Source organism: Cavia porcellus, unplaced genomic scaffold, assembly GCF_034190915.1.
Source record: "Cavia porcellus strain 051 isolate PalLab524CR breed Dunkin Hartley unplaced genomic scaffold, mCavPor4.1 scaffold_11, whole genome shotgun sequence".
NCBI lineage: Eukaryota > Metazoa > Chordata > Mammalia > Rodentia > Caviidae > Cavia > Cavia porcellus.
Window position 1 is genome coordinate 49072056 of NW_026947494.1, and position 25647 is coordinate 49097702.

At 34.3% G+C, this 25647-nt stretch overlaps 1 pseudogene; it reads right to left on the bottom strand.

Annotated features, from left to right (window-relative positions):
* Positions 1 to 3044: 3044 nt before the first annotated feature.
* Positions 3045 to 25647, bottom strand: LOC101787671 (DNA excision repair protein ERCC-8-like; annotated as a pseudogene).

Below are 25647 nucleotides of genomic sequence, written 5' to 3' on the forward strand. Positions count from 1 at the left end.
TTGCCAAGAATGTACAAAACCCTGGGTTCAATTCCAGCACCAGGAAGAGAGAGAAAAAGAGAGAGAGAGAGAGAGAGAGAGAGAGAGAGAGAGAGGCAAAGAGAGAGACAGAGAGACAGACAGAGAGAGACAGAGAGACAGAGAGAGAGGCAGAGAGAGACAGAGAGAGAGAGAGAGGGAGAAAGAAATAATGAGAGAAAGAAAGAGAAAGAAAGGAAGGAAGGAAGAAAGAAAATATCAATAGGAATCTGATTGGGGGCCTATGAGACAGGGTTTGAAGGCCGATCTTGGACTGACTGTGTAGCCCAGGTTGGTCATAAACTCGCAACCCTCCTGCCTCAGCCCGTCGAGTGCTGGGGTTACAGGTATGCATCACCACGTCCAACCTGATTTTATTTTATAATGAAAGTGCCCTTTTTTACAAGTAACATACAGTGACCTAACCAAGGGCAGTAGGACTGCATGTTAAAAACTTGTTTAGCATTCATGAGAATAAAAATATCTTTGAAACTTAAATTTTGAGGTGTTTTTAAAGTCCAGTTTCCCATATGAACCCCTACATCTATCTCCAAAGCTTTAAGTTCCAATTCAGATCACTCTAAGTGTTCTTTGTTAACCATTTTAACTTAAGTGCTGCCTCTTCCAAGCTCTTTCCTTGAACATCTATGGAATATCTGCTATCTCTACTCAGTGTGTCAGTACTTCTGAACTGTCCTGTAAACTTACTGATCAGATTATCTTGCACATGTATCTTACTTTCACAGGAAAACTAAATTACCCAAGGACACCAAACCTCTGAACATATCTTTGCATTATTCATAATTAATGTAAGAATATATTCTAGATTTTTGTTTTATTTTGAAAATTTGATATCTAATTTAATTTTATACATCTGTCCTATAAAAAACTTCATAATTTTTCTTTACCCAAACCGTAATAATTCTTAAAACCCATTCAGTATTTATCCAATTGTTCCAATAATGTTCTTGATGACAAATGCGTCCAGTTTAAAAATCATACATAATATTATAGTTGTCATAACTCATGTTGTTATTTGGGAACAGTTCTTTGGTCTCTTTGGGGCTTTCTTGTACTTGACCATTTCAAAAATACACATTAGTTATTTAGTAGAAAGTCTTTCAAATTTGGCTTATCTCATGTTTCTTCACGATTACAACTGGATAATGTATATTTACAAGCAATATGATAGGAGTGATAGCTCCTAACTGGGTTGTTAACTCTAATCATTTGGTGAAGGTAATATATGCCAGACTTCTTTAAGGTAAAATTAATCTTTATGCTTATTTTGTAGGACAGTATTGTGGGGGTATATAAACACAACATCCTGTTCCTCGACAAATTTTTAATTCATTCATTCATTTATTTATATGAGCATAGTTTAATAGATTCCTATTTTAGTCAGTAGGTTATAATCCATTAGTATAATTATTTTCATATGACTTTTATATTTATGATAGATTGCAATTTTATTTTTAGATAATGAGTTTTATATAATAAGTGACTTGCAAAAATTGTCTGCCACTAAACTGACACACAAAAGTACTACTCTTACTTTTGAGATTTATAATAATTTTAAGAATCATAGTATGTGAAATAGGATAAGAATTAGGAACATTTTGATGTAGTACAGTGAATAAATTTATAGCCCATATAGAAATGGTATTTCACAGGAGGAAAGCAGCCCCAGATCTCTGGCTGTCCAAGTTATTCCAGGGACAAAGAAGAATCTATACCTTGTCACATTTTCAGTCCATGTTAGGCACAGATGAGAGAAAGCTCTGACTTGGTAGAGAGCAATAATTTTAGTCAGAATATCCTGGTTAAAATTTTGGATGTATCTTTAAGTGAGGGATAGTATTTTAAGAATGTCATTGAATAAAAAAATCATGGTTTGTCCACAACTATTTGTAATTTTGGGGCAAGTCATGTATTCTCTACCATGCATTAATATCTTTTCCCAGAAACAGCACTAAAATTTTTTAACAACTAGTACATCAGGACGCTGACTAATCAGAGAGTTGGAACCACAGAGTTGGAACAGGTTCTCTTTGAGGCAGGATCTAAGAATTTCAGGCCAGGGGCTGGGGCTGGAGGTCACCTGGGGGAGACTTTTGCAACAGGTACTTAGCAGTGAGTAAGGTATGTAAATATCTGAATATGCTAATATTGTCATGCTAGTGTGTACTGGCTATAAAATCAGGCCTATGTATCTTATAGCACAGTGTCTGAAACAAATTAGGTAACTGATATTAATGAATGAATGGACAGGAGTTACCCCAGGTGATAAAGTCCCTAGTAAAGCTCTAGTGAGCCATAATTTTCATTCTATCAGTATTTAACTTTCATGAACTTCATTTTCCTTACCTACAAGATAGAGGAAAGAGGGCTGGAGATATAGCTCAGCTGCAGGATGCTGGCCTGGCAAGTATGAAGTCCTGAGTTTCCTTCTGGATATAAAAACAAAAAGCAAACAACAACAACAACAACAACAACAAAACAAACAAGTAGACAAAAACAGAGGAAACAATAACTGTCTTGCTAAGACTCACTTAAAAGACTACATAAGGTAATATGTGCAAAAGTTTTTTTTCAAAAAATTTGTTCCAAAATCGAGACAGAGAGAGGGGAGGAAAATGAGATGGGGCGGGTGGGGGGGAGCGTGAAGTCCTATGTATATGTGCCAAGTACCTATAAGAAATAAGATTATTGTGTACTACAAACATTTATAAAAATGATATTTATATACTTACATATATATAGGTATGCACAGATACACTGAAAAAAGTATTCAAAAGATGTAGGGAGCAGGAGAGTAGGGTTGGGAAAAGAAATTAAGTAATGTCATATATATGACATTATATATGATATATATATTTATAATATATATAATATATAGGGAATTGATATATATATATATATATCAATTCCCCGTATTAAATGTAACTATTATATACTTCAAACGTACCACTAAAAATAAGAAGTTATTTCAAAAAATACCTGCTCCATTGATAATATGACATAGTTCAGAATGTTAAACAAATGAAAGCCACAGGAATATATGAGTTGCATTTAGTCAGCATCATAGTTTCATCAGAAAACTGGCAGACAAAAAGGAAAAAATAAAATTTCAGACACATTCACATATATATAAGCCAGGATATACTACATTGAGGTTAAGTACTGATATTTAATTTTTTACTCAAATAAAAATGTTTTATTTCATCTGAGATTTTCAATGGCTAAATGGAGCCCAAACACAAAAGACAGAAAATTTATCCCAGATGCACAGTATTATCTTGAGCCAAGCACACATTTTATGCTATCTAAAGTGAAGGCTATAGCATTCTCGATTAAATAAAATTCACTGAAATGTGCATTAAAAATATAACCCTGCAGAATTAAATCACAATTTACCCTTTTATATACAGTCAGTCTGGAAAGCTAACTAGTGAAACATTTTAAATTCCCATAAGTATCATTCTTACCTGAAATGCACAGCAGTCAACACTTCTATAATGTCCCTTAAGCATAGTTATCTGTTCTCTTGAGTAAACTGTATAAACAGGAAAGGTGCTACCATGTGGTGCAGAAATGAATTCTGAACTGCAGCCCCAAGAAACAGTGAATTTCAATCCTTTTTTACTGTTGTTACAAATTTGTCCATACTTTACCTCTGGAGTGAAAATCATAGTTAATCATTCCTTAAATCTAAATTTAAAAAAGACTAAAATACTTTCTTTAAAGGTTAGAATCTTCTGTACAAAGGGCATTAAATTTAAACAAATTGTTCAATATCTTAACAGAAACAAGAGCCAATGATATGAATGGGCATTTTGTATCAGAGGAAATACAGTGGGCAAAACACAAAGACAAATGTTCATATGTCAATTTTATCAGAAATAAAAATGTAAATTAAGGCAATCTTAATAATTTTAGACTGTTTGGATAAAAATTTAAGGGATACTCAGAATTGAAGCTAAGCAAGTGCTCTATCACTGAACTACATCCTTTGTCCCTGGTTTGACAAAGTTTTAAGAAATATAAGACATTTAATACTGGCATAAATATTTTTGTAGCATTATAATTTAGTTATTTTTCCTAAAAGGATAATACAAGTTTCTTATGGACCAAAATGAAGATATTGCTTTGGGGGTCGGAGTATATTATAAATAGTCTTTTACTCATTTCATTAAAAATTAATTGCAAAAAATAAAATTTTCCATCTTAATCATTTTTAGGAAAACATCTCGGTGGTGTTAGGTTCATTTACACTGTTGTGCAATGATTACCACTGTCCATCTCTAAAATTCTTTATCATACAAAACTGTGCACACTGAACAATGCAGGTATTCTTATCCATCGATGTAGTAATTGTTCCTGGAAGCTAATCTTCAGGAAATAACTAAACAACATCAAGTCATCTGACCAGAGGAATTATCTAAAAAGGTAGCATTTTCTAAAAAGGCAAACAACTGAGAATGGATGTGTATTTCTAACAATATATAAACTTTATATTTTATGGAAATCACGTTATGAAAACTGCAAGAAATAAAGGCTAAGTATATAAAAAATACAATGTGTGTACTATAATTCAAAATTTATATAAATAACTAGGTAAATGGGACAAAATTTAGTTTTTGCACTGGTGCAATCTACAAGCTGAAATGGTGACCCTTGCTGGAGCAGTTAGACACATAGACTTCCAGGCCTTATCTCAATATTACTGAAGAACAATTTTTATTTTTACAAAATCTCCAGGCAATCTGTATGTGGAGAATGAGAGGTTTTGAATTAAAGAAATGGACATGTTTACTTCTGGTTGGTAGTCAAAACCAATAATTAATCATTTGGGAATCACTACTCTGTATGTCATCAAAATCTTATATGGATACTCTGTATGTCATCAAAATCTTATATGGATACTCTGTATGTCATCAAAATCTTATATGGATACTATTAGACTTTAAATGGTGATTTGCCTTTTTCTCTTTTTCTAAAGGTTGAGTGGAAGTATGTGTGTGTGTGTGTGTATAAGCAATAGAAACACTGAGCCCCAAGTGGATATATGTGACAAGCTGTGGGTATTGGACTTGACCTACCTACCCTTTAACATTTAATAGAAAATAGTATAAGCATTTAGGTCCCCTAGTAGTAGTGACATACGAGTGTTAAACATTACATTTACACATTCCAGAGAGTTGGGTTTTAAAACTTAATTTTTTGGTTCAGTATGAGTAATGATTTAACCTTTGCATATAATTCTCCTAATCTGTTAAATGAAAATAACATTATCATAGTTATTGTGAAAGAGCAAATGAAATAATCATCTGAGAGCACCTGGGACATAGTCATTAAGTGCCCAAATTTATTAATTACTAGATGTTTCAAAGTTTAACATTCCCTCATTCATATTCATTGATTCTACTTGTACAATACTTTATAGAATGATATGGAGGAGGTACAGACAATACACAAAATACTTCTTGACTAGCAGTTCTCTTTTTCTCTTGGAAAATTATGAACTTGTAGATGGTTAGGGCCTATGCACATTTGTTTATCCTCTATCTACAAAACTTATCACTATCAACTATACTATGCCTTCCCACATGCAAACTGGAATGTGCCAAACAGGTTTAAATACAAAACTAGTTTCCTGATATTGTCATTTATGTCATATTAACCTTTCTAAATAATTACTATGGTGAAATCACTTACGGATTCAAATAAAGTTCAAATAAAGATTAAGGAAGGAAGGAAGAGGTCTACCACGCACCAAGTGCTTACTATGTCACCACTCTACAAATATAAGTGCTCACCATGAAAAGCAGCCTGCACTGGCACTGGCATAAAAGCAGACTTATAAAACAATGGATTATAATTTAGGACCCCAAAATAAACTCACACATCTACGACAACTGATTCTTGATACAAGAGCCAAAAATTTATATAGGAGAAGAGACAATATCTTCAACAAGTGGTGCTGGGAAAAAAAATGCCCCCATGCAGAAGACTGAGACTGGATGCATAACTCTCACCTGATACAAAAATCAACTCAAAACGGATGAAAGACATTAATGAAAAACCCAAACATCGACACTACAACAAAAAATTGGTGAAATTTTTAAAAAAATTTTATTTTAGAGGAAAAATAAAATGAAAATAACAATAAAACAGTTTCAAAACAGGTTAGCTGGAGAGTAAAAATAATACATTGCATATATTCATCAACATAGTTACTCAGAGTATAAGATACAGGCATGAAATTTTGTTCAGACAATATTAGCACAAATCTTTCTTTTTAATGAACTACAAAAAAACTAGCTGGATAACTATCTTAATAATCTTGTGTGTGTGTATAAAATTTTTCCTTTACCCTTCCTCCTTTCCCCCTTTTCCCCATTACAGTTTCTCTTTCGTATACATAAATGGATGCAACTCCTGACTATACTCATAAGTGAAATAAATCAGATTCAGATGTGTAAACATCAGGTTTATCCTTCTTTATGGCAGAGTAGTACTCAATTGTATAAAAAGACTACATTTTTTTTATCCATTTCTCCACTGACAGGCATTTGGATTGTTCCAAGATTTAGCTATTACAAATTGTGCGGCTATAAACATGGGTGCACATATATTGCCATATGTTTAATTCTTCTGGGAAGATACCCAGAATGGGAATAGCTGGATCAAATGGGATCTTTAATCCTAGTTTTTTTAGAAATCTCCATACAGATTTCCACAGTGGTTGCACCAGTCTACACTCCCACCAAAAGTGGAGAAGGGTTTATTTTTCTCTACAGAATTGCCAGTATTTGTTATTATTTGATTTCTTGGTGATAGCCATTCTCTCTGGAGGTTGGAATCTCAGTGATGGTTTAGTTTGCATTTCTCTAATGACCAATGATGCTGACATTTTTTTCATGAATTTGTCATTTTTATTTCTTCATCTAAGAAGTGCATATTCATCTCAGATGCCCATTATTGGACAGGGTCTTTGAATTCTGGGGACCTGATTTTTTTTCTATTTTTTGTATCTTACAGATGTAAGTCCATTATCTGAGAGAAAACTGGTTATAATTTTTTCCAACTCTGTGAGTTGTCTTTTCACTTTATTGGTGATTTCTTTTGTTGTGCAAATAAATAAGGTGATATCACATTTGTTGATTCTTTGTAGTATTTCCCATGTGGTCTAGGTTTTGTGTATAGAAAGAACTAACACTGGGAAAATGAAGGGAAAATGTCTTTACTCCCAAAACTATTATATAGATTTAATGCAATCCCAATCAAAATACCATTAGTATATGTCACAGAACTAAAAAAATAAATTCCTAAAATTCACTTGTGACTAGAAGAGACCTAATATAGCAAAAACAATTCCAGGCAACTAAGACAAGTCAGGGAGCATCACAATCTCTGACCTGAAATTGTACTACAAAGCTACTATGATAAAATCAGCATAGTATCAGAAAAAAGAGCAGACCTGAGGATCAGTGGAATGGGACAGAAGATGCAGACATCACGACCAACCCACTCTGCTACCTTACTTTGACAAAGGAGCAAAATATGTTAACTGGAATAAAATTAGTCTCTTTAATACATGGTGCTGGAAAAACTGGCTTTCCACATGATAAAGACTAAAAGTACACCCATGTCTATCACCATGCACTAAAGTCAAAATGCATCAAAGATTTAAATATTAAAACAGAGACACTAAATTCAATGGAAGACAAAATAGAAATCTTGAAGACATAGGTGTCTTCAAGACAAAACTTTTTAAGATACTGGAAAAGGCAAAATATTTCTTCATAGGAGTCCAGTGGCCTAAGAAACACAAGCAAGGATTGACAAATGGGATTATATCAAAATAAAAAGCTTTTGCGCAGAGAAGAAAACAAAAGACAGATGAAAAAGTTTATAGAGTAAGAAAAAATATTTTCCTCATCTGCAAGAGGGTTAGTATCTGAATATATATAGAACTCAAAAAAATTAATATAAAAAAGAATAAGTAATTCAATCAAAACAGAAAAATAATATTACTGGACACTTCTCAAAAAAAGGACAAATACCTAATAAAATATGCGAAAACATGCTCAGCATCTTAAGCCTTCAGGAAACACAAATCAAAACCACAATGAGATTTCAGTGGCTACACCAACTCACCCCAAAAGCAATGGCTACAAGCAAACACAAAGACAAGCATACACACAGAGTAAGGATGGGGAGCAAACAGAACTCTTATACACCATTGGAGAGAACATAAATTAGTACAGTTATTATGGAAAACAATATGAAGGTTGCTCAAAAAACTAAAAGTATAACTACTACACGATCAAACTTTTGTACTCCTAGATACTAATCTGAAACAAATGCAGTTAGTATACAAAAGCAAAAACTGCACACCCATGTTTGCTGGGGCTGTATGCATGATAGACACACTATGGAATCAGCCTCTGTGCCAATCAACAGGCAAATGGATAAAGAAAATACTGTTAGGTGTACCTACACAATGGACTATTTATTAGTCATGAAGAGGAATGAAATTACATTTACAGGAAAACGGATGAAACTGGAGACCATAATGCTGTGAAATAACTCAGATACAGAAAGATAAGTTTTACATGTTTTCATTTATATGTGAAACTAAAGAGAAAGAAAGAAAGAGAGAGACAAAAGAACAAAGAAAAAAGATGACCTGAAGAGAAGGAGAGGAGGAAGACAGGTAAAGACAAGAATGTTTGCCGGGGTTGGCCGGGGGGTGGACTGGATGAAAGCATAATAAATGCTTGTATAGCCACAATGAAACCTATTTGATTTACAATTAATATGTGCTAAGATTTACAACAAAAAGCAGAGTGTGGCAAGCTGCATGTGATAGACTATTATGGAAGTGTTGAAGAGCAGGCTAATTTTGGCTCTGATGACTTAAATGTGGTATTTAAGGAAAGCTTTGAAAAAATTTTGATAGGTAAGGAAGATTTTGTAGACTTGAGATAAAATAATGACAAAATCAACTCACTATCTCATGAATCTCTTGTGTTTTCTCAGAAAACTGTACACTAAAGTCACTAGCTAAAAAGCTAATGGGATATTCTATCACAACTCATTTTATTGTCAAATAGGTATCAGCATAATAATTACTAATTCCAGATAATATTTCCTGAATATCAAGATTCGCTGTATTAGATAATGTAATACAAAGTTTCCTTAAATCAATACTATTAGGTAGAAAGCATAATTATACAAGAAGAGAACATTCAGAGAAGCTAAATAATTTCATCTAGGTCTCTTGGCTAGTAAAATGATAGAATTACTTCGAATCTAGATTGCACTAGTCAAAAGCCACTGTTTGGTATTGTGGTGCACCGCACCCTATCATACAGGTTGAGTACTGGATGTTCCGGAAGCATCTATGATAGATTAGAAGACATAAACAGAGTTTGTGCCTGAGATGACCTTGAAAGTCAAGAAGCAGTTATACAGCAAGGAGAAGAATATTCTAAAGCAAAGGCAGCAGTGTGTGCAGCAGAATGAAAGAGAAAGGAACACAGAATAAATAGTGAAAGAACTCCTTGTGGTTTAGCATGCCTAAGACAGGGATAAATGGGGAGAAGGGCAGGAAACACAGCTGGAAGGCACAATTTATGGGAGCCTGGCAAGCCACCGGCAAAGGCATTCAGTTTTAGTGATCTGAAACCATGGAGGAACCAGTGAAACACTTCCACTGAGAGAGATACATTTAGCATAGTTAGAAGGATAGAATAGTAATTAAATAGAGACATGAGCCCAGCAGTGAGGCTGGAGGACCAGACATGACAAAAATTGAGACAAAAGAATTAATAAGACTTGTGGTTGGTTTAATAGCGTCATAAATGACATGGATGAATAACAGACTCCCCATTTCTTGATTCTATTAGTCACAAAATGATAGTGTCAAGAATTAAAATAGCAAAATCAGACTGTCTACTGTGCCTATTTTTTCTTGTACTGTGCTAAAAGCTGGTTCTCTGTAATCTGTCCTGGCAAGGTACTTGTTCTATTCTTTTAAAGCAGTGGTCTCCAGAGTGTAGCTCACCTAGAGAATTTGCTACATAAGCCATTAAGAAGTGAGAAACAGCATGAAATTTCCTATTTCTATTTCATTTTATGCCAAAAAAGGAATTTTAAAACAACTAAACTTAATATATAGACTAGTAGTGTTTATATATATTTTAGGATTATATTATACCTGCTTTCAAACTAATAAAGTTAACTAATTAGTTTAACTAAATTAATACAGTTAATAAGGCAAAATACATTACAAAAATAGTGTGCCATTTGTGATAACATGCCTTACAATTAGCAGGTACAATACTATTGTTTGCATACTTATATTTTATCATTATAATTACTTCTTTGGTAGACAATACTCTCAGTTTACAAAGTAGGGAATAAAATGCTTAAAAATTGCCACAAAATCCTCCGTCACTAAAGGAGAACTGGAATTCGGCAGGAGAACTGGAATTTGTTTCGTGTTGACAGTGATTTGAAAACTTAAAGATCATATGCTTCCTCTTAGAGTGACCCTTTCCGGGTACTTCCTCACCTTCACTTTAAGTGTCTTTGGTGGGTAGTTTCTGGGCTACCACAGTCATCTTTGCATGATGGGCTTTCAGTTTGATCAAGTTCATTGAAAAATATATCATGCATTGTAAATACACTATGACAGATATGGACTCACTGCCAAAAATCCATAGGGCATGTTTTCCCTTTAACAAGGAAATAAAAATAGAATGAAACTCATTAACAATTTGTATATTTTCAGTAGTATTTATTTATATTTATCATTAAGCCTTGAAACATGCCAGGCTGCTTTTTCACTCAGCGTAAAGTGGTTTTCCGTGTGACCCAGAGGAAAGCTTAAGCCCTTACACAGAGCTGCACAGGGCCTGTGGCTCAGCAGCCTGCTCTTTCTGCGCCTTTCATCCCGTCACTCTCTACATCCCAACGCAAGGGCCTCCCACTGCTCCCTGCGTATTGCATGCACGGTATCACTTCAGTCTGTATTTTCCCCTTTCTGTATCTAGAATGTGCCCTTTCCCAAATAATTGATGGGTCATTCTCTCATTTTTTTTGAGGACAAATACCACTTTCTGAATGAGGCCTACCCTGAGTATCCTATGAAATATAGCAGCTCCAAGTTCCCAATATTTGTTATGCTTTTGATGCTTTGCTTATCTTCATGATGCTCTTCCTGTCTGACATAATTTACTCATCTGTCCATCTACTGATCAGCTGATGGTTTTCATCCTCTCCTGAAGACAAGTCTTTTTCTGTGTTTTGGCCACCACTATCAAAGCTATCTTCCAATGAGTAAGTGGTTGATAAATATTTACTTTTAAAAATGAGGGGGATGGATAATAACTTTTAAAAATGAGGGGGATGGATAATAGGACCTCCTGAGGAACCTCACATAATAAAATGAACGAAAGACTCTTAAGCTGTAAATCACGATGCCTGGGTATCTAGTCAGAGACATGGTAGAGAGCAGTCTCAAAATAATGAGGATGGGTTGGGGCAGAAGGCACAGCTCAGTGGTGGAGCATTTACTTAACAGATGTGAGTCCATGGGTTCCTTCTGTAACGTAGGGAAAACAGTATGCAGGATTATGAAACTCTGAAATAACACAGATATAAACAATTTTCTGTATTAATAATCAAGATGAGATCTTGGGTATTTTAAGGAGTTATTAGTGAAAAAGGATGAATAGATGAGGGAATATGATCAATATAAATACTACATACATGTTTTAAGGGGATCTGGGTAGAATCAGTGTCATGATAAGATGGAAACTAGAGTCAAACTCTGTTGCTTTCTAGTTCGGTAAATGTAGGAAAGTTACGTAAGCATTTTATGTCTCATTTGCCTGTAATGTAAAATGAGTATTATAACAGAAACTACCACCATAGTGTTGATGTGATAATTAAATAAGACAATATATGTTCCAGCACATATGTTGTATGTTACTTATTATCAGTATTTATATCTGCATGCAAGCTATCAATAAATAGTAGTTGTTATTACTATCAAATTACAGTCTTTTGTTAGCATATTTAGAAAGTTACTAAGCCATAGATATATCTGGTAAGGCCCACTTCACATGTAATCGTAAGTACTAGAATTTCTGTCAGTGGAAGAATGTAGCACTTTAGGGATGGAAGTGTAAGTCAGTGATACAGAATGCTTGAATCCCCAGCACTGAAAATAAATAAATAAAAACAAAAAGCTAGCACTTTCAAAGTATATGTATTTTAGTATTAAATAAAATACAATATTTTGCTAATATAATATTTATTTGTGGTTTTGCTTATATAATTTATACTATAGAATTAAAGTCCTTTTAACTTTTGTTTATATCAGTAGTACTTCATTTTTGTTTTTTAACCAAATACATGAGCTACATGGGATGCTACCATTGGGATCATGTCACAATAAACAATGATTCTTCACTACAGGGAAGGAATGTAGTATGTGGGTTATTTGGACATGCTGAGAAAGTAGTTTTTTTTTTAAACAGTGATGATTTAAAAGTAATAAATGGAGTTAAATACATAGAGAAACATATCACAGATCTATTTTTTACTGTACACCCGCAAAAGTACTTTTACTAGTATATACTCCCCATTGGAACTATTCCAGAGTCTCATTCGATTATCTGTACCAACAGTTAGGAGGTGAAGCCCATCGCTTGTAAAACATAAACCATTCACTTTTTTGTTGGAGTATTTTGGTGAATACTCTAACATGGGAAAAGATCTCACCAAATAGATTTTTTCAGCAAGTAAGCTGTGCCACCAAATTCAATTAAATACACAATACTAAAATTTTACATTAAACACCTTTAATTCATTATACATTATTTCTATGTCTACATAAACAATTAAATATCAATAATATTAGTGTTTCTTATTGTTAAAGAGTTTAGCAGACAAAGAACAACTTTTGCACTCTCAATCAAAATTTATGTCCCTTTCAAAATGACATTTGAGAAAGAGCAATTTCTAATAGCCTGATTAATTTAAAAAGAATTTAAAAAACATCAGGTTTTATGTGGTTCATCTTAATATATTTCTAGTGCATAATTAAGTCTAATTGAAATTGCTACAGGGAATGCAGCTGAACCTGAACTGTCATGACTACATTGACAAAATGACAATATTGTTAACAATTTCTGAAATTTATTGGGGTTTCCTACCTGGCATTGAATTTGTATGGTTGACCTTATTGGTGGAAAAAATTAGTAATCCAAGATAATCCAAAAAGTTTTTCTTTAAAAAATTGGAGGCAAAAAGAAACTTGCATACATGTTTTCAGCATATAATGATTATATTCATCATACATAATACATCTTACATTTCTTACACCACCTTCTTTACCCTTCCTTTCTCCTTCTTCCACTTGTTACTTGTATCCTGGAGAAATACATCAGAATTTAACTTAAGTCCTTTAGAAAGTGATTCATGGCACATGCTTTTAAGGTTTTAGGTCTAAATTATCCTCCGTAAGTCTCCGTAAGAGGTGGAACCTGGGGTCAGGTCACTGGGGTTGTGCTATGAGAGGGTGTCTTCTCATCTAGGGATCTTCCCTTGTCACTCTGTTTCCTGGTTTTTACCTGGTAAAAGCTTTCTGCCATGCCATTTCTGCCTTGTGGCCACCTAACCATGGACTGTAAGACACTAAAAGCCAAAATAAACTTCTTCCTTTCAGTGAGAGTGTTAAGTATTTCATCATGTCTTAAAATATAATATTTATATTTATATTTATATAAATATTATATAAATATAAATTTTATATAAATTATTATACATAAATATAAATATTATATAAATATTTATATTATATAATATTTATAATTTGTCAATGTATATTTTATTATTTGGCTTCAATTTAAAAATGTCAACATAAAAATATTATTATTGCCATATTTAGTATTTACATAATCTAATTATCTGGTTCAGCAGCTTGTGACTTTTCTCTATTAGATTGAACAAGACTAAACAAACATCCTCACATCCCATAATTATACTATATTGTCAGTGCTGAGAAGAAATAAATGTTACACTGACATGATGTCACTAGGGTAGCAACTATACCCCTCACCCACTCTTCTAGCATTACAGCTCACAAAGGTTCCATTATATAAGTACCAATGTATTTCTACAATGGGATTGTTGTACTTTTGCCTTTTCAGCAAAGATTCAACACTCAACAATTAAATAAAAATGTGAAAAAATTACAAGGCAAAATAACCTTCTGTTTTTAAGATCAGAAGGGAAAATTGCATTACTCTTCATGTTGTTTCAAGTACACCAGAATCTTTTCCCCCAAGACTGTAGCAAGTTTATTAGTATATTGTTTCTATTGCTATTAGTCAAATGCTGTCTAGATGGTTAAACTAATTTCACTTTAAGAATCTTTTGGGATTGGGGATATAGCTCAGTGGCAAAGTACCTACTTACTATACTTGAAATGCTGAGTTCAATTCCCCAGCACTACCAACTTAAAAAAGAATCAATTTGCATGACCTTGGTGTTTTAACTTCTTTTATAAAAAATAAGAAAGGTACAAATGAGGACAATGTAGTCTCATTTAGTTCCTTGTAGTCAAGTTATCCTTTGTTAGTTAAATAAGAATTACACTTAATGTCCCCTAGAAATTATACATTTATGTTCATTTTCTTTCAAGCAAGCAAAAAGAAAGGCAAATATGTCAATGATCACACATCAATTTCTAAGCTGCTGCTAAAGAAAGAAACAAAAATTCTATGTGCTCCTAATCAGTTCAAGCCATGATATCATGTCTTTACAAAGACCTCTATAAAATTCTAACTCCTAGGGTTGTTTGGACTAGTTTAATAAGAGGTCATTACATTACTCTTTATAATCCATTTTTCATTATACTCATACTGCTTATTCATTGCTATAATCAGAATTCTTCTACAAATCACCATCAAAGCTAGCCAATGGGAATACTCAGCAGAAAGTTAGAATGCCCCTTCTCAAGTGGGTTTTCTTTGTTTTTGACTGAGGAAAATTTCTACAATGGGAGAAGTGAGAATTTAAGTCTTCTCAAAAAATTTGGATTTGATAATATCCAACTCTTAACATTGTTTTCTGGTCGTATTTGGTCTAATTCTAATTCTTGTCTCTCAGCTCCTCTCTGACCTAGAGAAAACCAATGAAGCATGAACTAGAAAAAAACTTATCTACTCATGGATATACACTGCGTACCTAGCTCCTTATCTTCATTGCTCTCTGATCAACCTATCTATTGCTATACACTCTCACCCTTGAAATACTTTAGAAATCATAAATTTCAACATCATATTCTGCAAACTGTTAATAAAAGCTTTCAGGGAATCAATACGCGATGAGGGCTGGCACCTTTAAAAAAAAACCCAGACACAAATCTTTATTAAAATATGTATATCAAAATAGGGGTTAGGGAAGCAGCTCAGTGGTAGAGTGCATAGTAAACATGAGGCCCTGGGTTCAATGTGAAGCACATACATACAAAATTATACTGTAATCTCTGATTATTAATTTGTAGTTTTCTTGCTCTGATATGCCTATTTCTGTCTCACTGAGTCCTTTATCCCTCCTACAGGCCTTTTTGTGATTTATTTCTTTTGTTAATATTCATGACTTCAACAATTTTCAGACACAGGTATGTATACTCCATTGAACAATGAAAATTGTTACATCTATGTAATCTGATGTTTTATTTTCTGTGGCTTAACAGAGTTCTGATTAACATATTAAACTGAGCACAAATACTCAAAAATCCTGGGTGTTCCTAATCAGCTTCTTCTCTCATTCTATCTGCTAGTCCAGATCTTTACTAGCTCCCCTCAAAATTACATCTTCACTTCCATATTTTCAGACAGTATCAAGTCTTACTCTATTAAAACACAATTGAGGGCATTAAGTCTGCATTTCTTGAACTTCCTTTAGTACAAAAGTAAGCACAAGGTAGGCAGCAAGTAGATATCAATAAATTGAAATTAATGAAGAGATGGACATTTTCTATCAGATTCAAAGTAATTCTGGGTTAAAGAAAATGAATAGAAAAATAATTATTTTCAAATTGACACAGGCTATACTTTTGGATCTAAAACATGACACAATAAAATGATTTACTTGTAGTCCTAGTTCATATGCATAGTCTCATATTTCCTCATTGTTCTAAAGGTAAAAACCTTTAAAATGGATAGTTAGATTCAGGATATGCTTAATGTAAAGGCAGATTTCTTAGGGTGACATGAATTAAAATCTCTAACAATATTTCTTTTTTCAGTGACTAATTAATAACTAAATGTACTAAAATATGCATCTTATAAAAATATGCATTTTAAATAAATATAGTCACCTCAATATGCTTATTATTAGCTACTAATGTTAATTTTAAAGTCAAATAAGTTATACTTTGCCTGGAAGTTTTCAGGATATAGTCATATCATGGTGACCAGGAAGCTGCCAATATTTCCTGTCTGTGACCTGCAAAAACAACTATGTCTAAATTCTTAAAAAAACACTTGAAACTTGGGACCATATTCATAAGTGAAATAAATCAGACTAATGTGTAAATACCATATTGTCTCCCTAGTGTAAGAAACTGAAAGAGTGAAACATATCTAACATGTACAATAGACATTGTGAAGGATAAGAAACTATTCAATGGGAAAAACAAATGTGATGGAGGAAACGAAAAGGAAAGGAAAAGAAAAAAGAAATATATTTGTATATATATACACAAGATAGGTAAGCTAATGGTACTACTAATCCTATTAGATCATAGAAAAGAACAGTTAATACACTGATCAAATTTTCATCTCTATATCTGGTAATCTAAGCAACCCTTTTGAAAATAACCATATCCAGTATAACAATCATTGTTAAATTCCTATCACCTTGTTTTGAAAGCCTATATTGTTGTTTGTGGGTTTTTGTTGTAGTTGTTGCTTGTCTCATTTTTGTTTTTGTTTTCTGTGATTTTTTTTTTCGGTTTAAAATAAATAAATAAAACACGTGAAAAATCAACTTCCAAAAACATTTCCTATTCCGAAGAAAGCATTATAAAGTGATTAAATGTATGTTCATCATTTTTCCATGCTTATAACAATTTCTGTTCAAAAGCTAATGTGAAGTCTGTGGTGATTTTTTTGACACATGGAGTTTTAATATAAGAGGACTGGTTTTTCTTGGAAAGGTCAAGTTTGTGCTTTTTGAAACAATTTAGATGTTAGTCTATGTCAGTCAATCAACATAACTCAAGCTTAGTTATTTCTATAATATAGAACCATTGGAATAACACATAAAAACAGCTTAAAGAAATAAAAATATTTTCCCATTTCTCATAATGCTGCAATAAAAACAATTGTTGACTGTCTAGAAAGCACAGGTGGCAGGTTCATAGGTGGCAAAGTCATAAATGATTTCAACATTTTAATTCAGTTTTACCTAAATGAGCTATTCAAGTTAGGAATTTTTATCTGCTTAGTTGGTATCAAAAGAAATTCACAATAACATTAAAAATAGTACCTATAGCACCAGCTTTTCTTGATAATTTGTATTTCATAGAGATGACTAATAATGGACACTTTTGAATTATATTCAATCATTTCATTGTTCAGAATTAAATTATTTAATACTGAAAAGGATGGCAAAAATAATTTAAATTAGTACACCTTTTCTAAAGTATTTCAACATTTTTAAAGAATATTTATGTCAAGAAAAATCACTTAAATAGTAAAATCATCAGACTAATATTTGACAATGTTTATCAGACAAATGTACTGATACAAGTTTCTATAGTAGATTATTCCTTTAAACGTTGAGCTAATACAAGGTTGAGTTTGATCTTCTATGTTTCATTTCCTTTGAAGTTCCCCTACAGCCACTGTCCATACAAATGTCTCTTCAATGGTTCAATTTTATAAGAATAATGCACAGAAGAATCTTTCTTTCCCTGTTGATTTTTAACAACTAGCACAAAACACATCACTCATGTCACTTACAAAGAATACATTGTTAGTAATGATTCTATCAAATGGTTTACTCAAAGTAGCAGTCATTTCAATTTTAAAAAATATCCTGAAGAATGTGATAGCAGGATCCACACTTTAAGTCACAAAGTTGTACTTTGGGTCCTCTAACACTAACTATAAAAAATGATTTAATGTGAATTTACTATAAATCATCAGCAAAAGGAAACAACACACTACCTAGAAATGATGACATTTAACAGTATGCATTAAAAAATAGAAAAGTACATGCCAAAAATACATTTCAAATAATTTTAATGCCTATAATTAGAAAAAATTGTTTGAATAGTAATTACAATTTAGTAGTAAGAAAACTCTATTACTATGTTATTTTTAAATTTTAAACTAGTTAGAGATTTGTAAGAAGTTACCAAGAAAGGCCCAGCCCACTTCACCTGGGATCCCCTCACGATCATGTCTTAAATGTCATGTAAACTGAAGCATGATACCAAAACCAGGGTATTTATATAGAAAATAAAATGTCTTATGCTTTTATGCCATTTTATCATATCAAGTTAAAACTTAGTTTTCCAAGTTAATGATATACATCCAGTTTTAAGTACAGTCATAGATTCACAAAAAAATCTGGACACAGACTGAATGGACTCAAAGACAAGTTAGTGACTAATTCTTAATGATAAAGCAACTGTCTGATGTTGAGGGGTGAAGAAATTCATAGACAGCCACAAAAACAATGCAATCACAGTGACCAGACACTTGATAGCAGAAATACACTGTTTTTTCCTCATATGAAAATATTTTTGTTGCAAATGCTTTCATATAAGTAGCCATTTAAGTCCAATTACAATCTTAGAGATGCAAGTAATTTCCTTGTTTTATCAACTCAAATTGGAAATGTTTCTACTTTTTGTTCAGGAAACAGTTTGGAAATTTAGTGATTTAAAGGTAATTGTTTAGAGAACAGATATGGTTGTTTTTCATCTTTTAATCCTAGCAATTAGCACAAAGCTTGACTTGCAAACATCTGTTGAACTAAATATAAATGACATTTATGTGTAAAGAAAATTCTATTCATCTCAGCTAACTAGATCTAAAAAAAGAGAAAGCTTTTGACATGTTAAAAGATAAAGGAATACATGTGCAAACCTGCTTCCAAACAGTGCTTGATGACAACTGGAACTTTATGATAACTATAAACTGTTTCTCAAATTAAACACATCTGCAGTCTGAGAATCAAAAACATTTTAAAAGTTAAATTCTAGTGATAAAGCCAAAGCAAGAAACTTTCTTTTCTCCAGATATCTAGCGATTTAATAATTGAATGCTAGCAATTTATTTGACTTAAACATAATACATCCTAGAAATTAAGAAAAGACAACCACCTGACTCACTTATCTTCGCTCTACTTCACACTAAGGAATTTCAGCACCAGCATGGGTGATGTAGCCAGCAATCTGCCTGCTGCTCGGTTCCCCACAGCCTCAGCTACAGTGCCTAGGACAGTGTGTCCTCACCTAGAACTGTTCCTAGCTTTGAAATCAAGCATTTCAGTTGTCTATGACAACCACAGTCTTACCACTTTGACTTCTCTCCCTAATTACTCTCAAGGCAATAGAATAAGCCACAAAACCCCCATCAGTTCCTTCTGTCCACATCTCCTCTCCAGCCTGAGTTCCAAGTTCAACAGGCCAGTGTCTTTCTTTACTATCATTTTTCCATTTGTCAAGAAAGCCTTTGATCCTGAATGACTCCACAAATGTCTGTATTTTCTGCAGCTGTATCCAGTTTGATCTGCATAGGGGTGGCAAACATTTTGCTTAAAGGGTAAAACAGTAAAAATGTTGGGGGTTAGAGGACCAAATATTTATTTTTGCTGTAAAATCAAGGCAACCATACATAACTAGTGAACACATTTGTGTTCCAATATATGTATTTACGGAAAAGGTATTAGGGCTTGTTCACATGCAATACTTGCCCAGCGCCTTTTCTATGCAGAAGGAGCAAATCTTACAGTCTGTAGATCGCTGTTACTTTAAAAAAAAAAAAATCACCTCAACTGGGCTCTCAGTAATGACTGCCAGGCCTGCTTTTCCCTATTTTAGAAGCACAGTATTCTCTGCAATATTCTAAAGGTATTTGAAATTTTCTCTATTTTCCACAAAAATCGTTACTCAGTCAAAATAAGTGATGGTTACTTTAGTTCAAAGAAAAATTAGGAGTCATTTAATAGAATTCCTATTACGTGTTAGCAACAAAACTGCAAAAACATTTGCTTCTACTTGCCCTTTGTTCCTTCTTCAGTCCTGTTAAATGGAGTAAAATGATCTTTCCCCATTTCAGAAATTAATTCCCTTACTGCATGGTCAGAAATCTCAGATTAAATCTTGAATATCCGTAACTTTTCTCCTGCCTCAAGTTCAAGTGTCTCCCCAAGTTAAATAACTCAGGAGAACCATCACCCTACACTTGCCTTGAATCTTTTCTCTTGTTCAAATTCACATTTTGGCCATTTTTTAGCCCTGATATACAATGCGGTTACAAACAATCAATTTTATTTTCATTACTTATTGACCTCATTGTGATAACCCCTCATCATTTTCCCTATCATAATGTGCCAGTAACATGCTATACAACTGACTACATCATTGTTCTTAATTTAACTAGCTTCAAATGCTCAGATGTGCTTTATTTTCCTCTTACTGTCTTTGGCTACTCCTCATCATTTCTTTTTGCTTGTTTTGCAGGTTTTGTTGTTTCTTTTTCTACCCTATTTACCCTAGTTGTCCTCAAGATTTTGTTGTATGAAACTCTTCAATTGCCACTTGCATATACTAGTGATTCTTGTACAGTGTCAAACTGGGCAAACCAAAGTGATAATTGAATAGGAAAGCTTTCAGTATTTTACCACCAGTAATAATATTTGCTTCAGTTATGTTTTCAAATAAGGAATCAAATTAAGGAATTCTCTATTGCTCATATACCCATTAAGAATTTTTAAAAACAACCATGAATAGCCCTATCACCTCTATTTTTACTAGTATAATTATTAAGCTTATGACTCTCTAGACAGCTAGTTAACTTTACACTATTGTTGTTAATTACTGTTGTCTTGTTAGAACAGGTAAAGATCCATTTAGTAGACGTTTAGTATAAGTCAATAATAGATTTTGTTCAGTTTTTCCTATTGTTCATAGTATAATTATAATCTCTTTCTGTCATTACAGGTAGTACATTATTTTAGTCTTTAGAGTTTGTCAATACTCAGGTTTTATTTAGTAGTATATTTGATTCTGATGTTATCACTATAGCCAAGGTGTCATGACTATTGCTGTTAGTTGGTTTTATTGGGATGACAATATCTAGACAGCCTGTAGTGACTAAAAATTTGATGGCCCATCTCTAGATACTAGAACAAATATGCTGCAACCTCGCATTGTTACAGAAAAACCAATATTAAACCAAATGAAAGACTCTGTACTGCGGATCTAGAAGGCAACTGTTTACTGATCATAATGCCAGTGGGCTAGCAGGACCAAGTCCAAATCACTAGCAAAGAGCCAACTTTGAGTCTATTTTAAGTACAGGTTACAAGCAAAATAACAACACATTGGATCCATAATGTGACAGACTATAGCTTGGCCCAAGTGGCTAGATTCTGGGCTACCAGGCCAGGCAAAGTTGGGCTACTCAAATAGCCTTGTGGCAATATCTGCAAAATCCACTGTTTGCTCTCCCAGTTGAAGGCAAATTGGTCCTCATTGCCAGTGTTAGGTTCTTACTTATAGTCATTCATCATGACACATCTGGCTTCTGCACCAGCCATACTGAAGGACTCTGCAGGAAATGTCACGCATGCTTTTTAATTTCAAGACAGTCTGTGCCATCTTCTCATAGTCTCTAGGAAGCCAATACTGCTTCATGTACACAACACCTGTGGGAGAGTCAGCACTGCATGGTATCAGTCTGAGCACCAGTCAGTATATCCACTCCCAGTATGTATGCAGCAGCTGGGGAAATATAATCATAGAGATATGGCGGTAAGCACCTGATATCCAAAATCACCTGGGTCTTCTGAACCATGATATAATGATCTCTATATCTTTTTATGTATGCAACAGGTCCTGTAAAACAGTCTGGGTTGCTATACATTAGTGCTGACTCAGCTCTGGTACCACTAACATTGGTACACATTGCATAGTGAATAGTTTAGTAAATGTGGGAAGATTACTAGTTAATTCTACATGTGGCCTCTAGTCTCCTGGAATCCCCAAGACCTGGGTAGCATGGCCTGCATCCTAATCAGGATAAAAGGAAACTAAAGTCACTTTTTTTTTTTAGCCTCACCAGGGATGATTTGCCAGTATTGCTGTTCAGGGCATAACTGCCTCTATAGAGTGAGCAGTACATCTAAAGGCTGCCCATCTAAACTTATCTGTGACTAGGGCATCAGCCAGCAACTCCATTCAGATCTAGTGCTGACTGACTTTCAGTCTGCCCACAACCTGTCTTTGGGGGACAGCTCTGTTCTTCAGGGGTCTCCCTTTCTTTCTCATATACCGGTACAGTTCTTAAAATCTCTTCTCCTTGGCATTTCATTTCCATATTTTCTGTCTGGCCAAGCCATCAACAGTTTCATGAATTGGTTGATCTTTGAAGGGGCTCAAAGAGCTGCCACTGATCTGAATAAGCCCACTCACCAGGATCATGTCCTTTATACATGCCATCAGTAGGTCCTCATCTGGGCTATGATACTGCAGTGCAAACATCATCTTTCATATGCCCATTTCATGTGAGCACAGTTATCTCTAGATAGTTAGTGTCTTACTCCGGCAGGTCACCTGGAATCTCTCAAAGCAGGTGAGCCACTGGCATCAACCAACTAATCACAATATGTTTATCTGCTTCTGGGGTTGTCTTCTGCACATCCTGCAGAACCCATTTCACAGAGGGGGCGCTGGGTATGTTGGCTATTTGGGAAATCTCCTGTGAGCTTCACTGAATGTTATTGGCCATATCATCCCAGAGCCACAGCAATCAAACAGGCTCTATTTTACTTATATTTTGTTTTAACTGTTTTTTAAGCCTGAAAGACATCCTTGGGCTCCAAACAGACTGTTTCTCAGTCATTTGGGGCCTTCCAAGCTGCCAAGAAGATGGCTACCGGTGGCCATGATGAGGACACTTAGCAATCATTTCCTGGGGTCTTTCCTTGTCTTGAGTACTGTTTCCACAGCTGCCACAAGACCACTCATCTCAGTGTCCCAAAGGCAATTTGTTTGTCTCCTTGATTAAGAGAGTGGTTTCAGCAAGTATTTTAAATGGGGAGGCCATTTTCTTGACATTGAGTCCAATGTTTAGACAGGTAGGGAAGGTGACTGGCCTTGCCCAGAGACTAACAATCTTAAGAAGCATATGGAAGCTAGAACAGTCCAAAAGAGTGAGGGCAATCATAGTGGCATTGACAGCTCAAAGATCTTGAACTGGCTTTATAAGCAGGAGAGGTATATTTTAGCAGTTTGATGATCTATCATCATAGGGGCCAGCTATATATCACAGTGACCAGCCATTTTTAGGAGACCAGAGCAACCAGACCTGGAACAGGAGGTATTACCTGGACAATTAACAAACTGAAGTATACTGACTGGAGGCGTTTTTCCTCTTAGCTTAGTCACCTTTGTAGTTTTGGCCCCTAAACTTTAGTTGTTGAACACTCAGAAGAGAAGATCAGTAGTATTAGTACTGTAGTGGGTTTAATTATTATAATTTTATCAAAATATCAAGCATTTTGAAATATAAAGCTTAACAAAGGACTGTTATTTCTTATGAACCATAGTTGTCCTAGTAGTCAAATCCCCGCAGAATGTTTTACAGCTAGCAATTAGACAGCTTTCATTTTAGAATGACAATCATGACATTATTTTTGCAACATATTTAAATGTCAATTTTGGTATTGAGTAGAGTAAAACATAGCATGTACATCACATACGTTTTAAAAAGGCTATTATTTGACTGGTAATCTCGTGTTGATTTGACCACTTCCCTAATAGGGGTTTTTAAAAGGAACAACCTGAGATCCATCAAATGAACAAGTTTTCCTCAAGCTTTCCTCAACATACATAAGATTTGTACTCTTGTTATGCTCTTTTTATCTCTTCAGCAGAACAAGACTTTCAGCATACAGAAGCCTTTCATACCAAAAGTATATCTCTTATGTTTATAGCTTTCTTAACATTTTTCTCTCCCACGTACTATAACATTATATAACAAATTCACCTGTAGCCTCTTGAATTTTAAAATGTCCCCTTTCTTCCTTTAGATAGTAAACTTCCCCTTGGATATTAAACCAATTGCCAGTGGACCTCTGAGTGACCTTGAATTAGTGTTTTATTATACAACAACAGAGGAAAGAGCAAGTTAACTGGAAATTCAAAACTTTACAATGTGCAAGAAATGCTTTCTGCACATCAACTCAAACTGAAAACCAAAAATACATTTACCAGTTAGTTAAAATTTGACTTCTCCTATAAACTATTTTAGGCTTGATAGGACTTTGCCCCTTTCCTCAGACCATAATTACACCAGCTTTCAGACACTTGCGGGTAGCACCAGGATGTCAACATTAAGCAATGGCTGATCTTGAGGCTCCTGAAGTCAGGAGGAGAGCTTGAACTTTGTCTTGTTCCCTTGGTCTCTTTTGAAATGAAAAGACAGTTCCAGTTTTGTCTCTTTAATCTCAGCATGCATAGTTGGGACCAAGTTTTGGCTTTGTGTCTCTGTTATAGCTTAGCCATTGGGCCAGCTAGATTTGCAGGTGTATAGTTTCTCTTTCTTTTTATTAGTCTGTCTGCATCAACTCACCCATACATTCTGTTGTATTAAAATTAGGTAGCTTTTTATGTCTTTACTCATTATAGTGCAAATCATTTCTGCAATTACTTTTGCTTTCAAACTGATTAAACTGGTTTTCTTTTTGGTTTCCAGCTGAGTCCAGGAGACCATATAGATATAGATAGATAGATAGATATAGATATAGATATAGATCTATAGATATAATTTTATACAAATATATATACACACACACAAGGTAATACCTTTCTAACTCTCAAGCCCATAGGCAAATCTAACTGGGACAGCAGCTGCAGCTGGCTACTTTGACTAAAACAAGAACTGGATCCATAACCGGTGTCAGACGTAGATGTTGGGGAGTGATCAGGTCTTCCTTTGTCCACAGTCGGGATGGCAAACAAGCAAGAAAACAGGCTATTTTCAGCGACACATTCCCTCCCTTAATCCTGAGGGCAAGTCTAACTGCAGCAGTAGCTGTAGCTGAATGAGAACTGGAACCAGAATGGGTAACCGACAAGGCCATCTCAAGGAGTGACCAGGAGGAGCCAACAAGCAGGTAACAAGCAGATGAATAGGCTAACTGTGGGACACAACCCTGGGGCATGTCTGTCTTATCCAAGGGCCAGATCCAGGAGTGTTCTGACTCCTCCCAGGGTCCGATGATGTCTCTACTCTCACGCAGGGGCTCCCTTCCTGGACTCCTAAGGAGACTCCAAAAACAGGTCCAAAGGGCATGCAT